Source organism: Wyeomyia smithii, chromosome 2 (genome assembly GCF_029784165.1).
Source record: "Wyeomyia smithii strain HCP4-BCI-WySm-NY-G18 chromosome 2, ASM2978416v1, whole genome shotgun sequence".
NCBI classification, from domain to species: Eukaryota; Metazoa; Arthropoda; class Insecta; order Diptera; family Culicidae; genus Wyeomyia; species Wyeomyia smithii.
In genome coordinates, this window is record NC_073695.1 from 12,926,487 (window position 1) to 12,929,759 (window position 3,273).

Genomic DNA, 3,273 nt, shown 5'->3' on the forward strand with positions numbered 1-3,273 from the left:
TTCCGTCTTGGTTGGTTTCTAAAATAGCTTGAAAGAAACAAATTAAGGCAAGTTCAGGGGATTTCTCAACACACAGCAGAAAAAACAAAACATCGTTGGAAAAGTGAAAATATTTGAAACATTCTTTATTCATTATTCATCTTATGTGTGTTTCTGGTTTTGCTCAAACCGTACCGAGAGCGTGTTCTTTTTTTCGCGCCCTCTAATCGTGCACCGTCGTAGAATTACGATTTTGCGATAGTCTATACCTTCGGAAAGTTTCCTCCCCCCAGTTTTACACTACACCGTTTTTTTTTATTAGCTGCCCAAGTTTCCATGCCATCATGCTTCCAGCTGCGTTGCAGCGATGTACTTTGTTTATCATAGCTAAGATAGACTAACAGGGAAAAGTGTGGAGAAAGTTGTAATCAGTGAATGCTTTTTTCTGCGTTTTTTTTCTTGTTCTTAGTGTAACGGTAATTATAGTACTTTTATAGTCTCTCTGCTACAGTGGTAGAAAAATACACCTCTTTGACAGGTTTGTGAACGATTTACATCTTCTGTAGAATCTCTGAACTATGCAACACTTTCACGCCGAGCAAAGAGAATTGATACATTTTTTTGTTGTTTTGCTTGGATATTATGGTTTTAGGATGTTGTCCATCTGTTATTTGTTTTTAGAATAGATCTGCTTACTTTGGCTTTCTACAGCTATTTGATTTTGATTCTTTTTTTGTTGTTGTTCGGAAGCAGCTTACAATTAGTCATTATTTTGTACAGAGCAATGATTCGTCTCAATGAGAGGTTTTTGAGTAGTAGAGGGAATCTGAAAGTAACTGCAGGAGCAAGTTTGGTTTGTTTTTAAATTTAAACAATCATTTTTGTTTATTTATGCTTCATTTTTAATGACTCTGCTTCAAAAACAGATTGATGTCCACTCGTTTTTTTTCTATATTGTTGGCTTCTCTTTACACGACTTTTTTCGTCTTCATCTACTATTTCAATTGGCTTAAATTGGAGTTTTTCTTACAGTTTCATTTTGCTTCTTTTTTGTCATTATAGTTAAAACTTAAGGATTACATGATAGGTGAAATTAAAGGTTACTAGCTTAGATTTATTCGAAAACAGTGGTCAATAGTACACAATCAGTTCAGTTGGATTCGCTATATATGTTGTGATGAAACTCGTTTTGGGTTTGTGTTGCTTCTATCGTGGAGAAGATTGTCAAATGAACTCGGATAGCTTTCTGACAGCCAGCTGTCTCCGTGTTTAAAGGCGCGGACTTGCTACTTCATACGTGCTGAAAAAAAGTATTCGAACCGGTGGCTATTGTGTTGTCGTTTGTTTTTCTAGCTTCTCTACGGTGGTTGAATTTCAGAAAGGTACTTGGAGTCACTAAGTTTTTCCCACTGTCTATAATATGTATGAATGGGTGTGTGTGTTTGTGAACATCTGGTTTGAACATTTCTTTTGCTTGATTAACCGGTTTTATTTTGACATTTACGGAGAGTGTGTTGAGAGAATCACATCGATTTGATCGACAAACAGCTGACGGTACACGGACTGATTGACATATGCAATTACTTGCGACGGGAGCGACACCTCTGGCTCAATTCCGAAGCAACCTGTGCGCAGTCATTCCGCAGGAACGCGTCGCTCCCATCGAGATTTGTTGAATATTGTTGCTCACGACTGATATCTACTTATAGAAATATACACACAATGACAGTCTGTTATCACTAACACCGTTGCATCTAAAAGAAGAACTTTTTTTTTCTTTATTCTCAGTTTCGTCTTCTAACTGGAAATTGTGTATATTCGTTAACATCTCATATACGGCACTAACATTTTAACAACTAATCTAGTACAGGAGATTAAACCTAGTTTTGTTTTTAGCAAAATATTCGCACTCTTACGGCATGCAAAATTTCCTTTTTTTCAAACTAGCAATGATATGGAACGGTGTTGAACTTTACGGTAAATACAATATCGGGTAGAAACGAGAACATCCAAAAGATTTGTTTGCTTTGCTAATTGCTGCTAAACTCGAACAGGAAATAGGAAGTGTCTCTAACAGGTGCCACGATATGAAGTCTTTTTGTGATGTGTTTTTTTTTTGCTCACTTTTTGATGTGTAGTCCCTCATGTTTTGCCATTTACTCTAGCAAAGGGATTTTCAGGTTTAGGCTTAACTTTCTAACGTTACAAACACAGTTTTACGGACACGTTTATGTTATTGATTTCGTTTTTTTTCTGCTTTTCGTATTCGCTAATGTTTATCGGGGGGAAAGATTGTCTGCTAATCACATGAATATTTTTGTTTTTCTTTTTGTTTCATTTTAATTTCAATCTTGTTAAAAAAAAGTTCCTCGGGCGAATGTGTCTTGTTTGTTGATAAGTTTCAACTTTTTATTTGTTTGAATCTGAAAACTCAAAATTTGCTAGTTGCTTTGGTCCAGCCAAAGATGCTTCGTTTTCGCTAAATGATTGAGATGTTTGTTCGGGAAGGAAAAACCAGCTGCTGGATACAAATTTACTAATCTAAAATGTGTCTCCAAAAATATGCTCTAATATGTTACTCCCATTCCATGCTGTTGAGCTTTCGCTGGTCGCTTGGCTTTCCAAGCGGGAAAGAAAATGATTTGTAAACATGCGCGATATTGCTTTCTTTCGTACGATTTGTAGCTGGTAGCTGGTGGGTTGAATGTATACTCTCCAGTATGAGTTTGGCATTTACTCTAAAACGCAAACACAGAGTTGTTCAAATTGCGCCCACTTCATTCACGAGAAATCGATGGAGACGCATCGTATTTCACCAGCTTCGTTCGGTTTCGTGTGAAGTTAGGGCTGGTGATATATAATTTAGCTGTAGGGTTCAATTGTGATGAAACAGAGAATACAATCGTATGTCTAACCTGTCACAGCCGCTGCTAACAGCTGGAAGGCACAAAGCTCATCATCGATTCTATCTGATGTTGTACTGCTAGAGCTGTACAAAGCACAGAATGCATTTTAATTAGCCGAAGCATTGGATTCCTCCTTTGGCGCGTTCGTCACGAGCAGAGCTGAAGGAGAAGCAATATGAGCTCTGTTTGTCAGGTCCTTTTTCTCGCCAAACTGCTGTAAGACATATCTCTGCTGCTCTGCTGATGAGAAGCAACATCGGCTCTAATTAGGTGTAGATTAAACCGCCGGGGGTTCCTTTAAGAGATTACATTATTTGATGCTGCAATTTGAGAACGCCAGTTTGGAATCTGGTTCCCAGAATTGTTGGATCTGTATCTGTATTGTTTT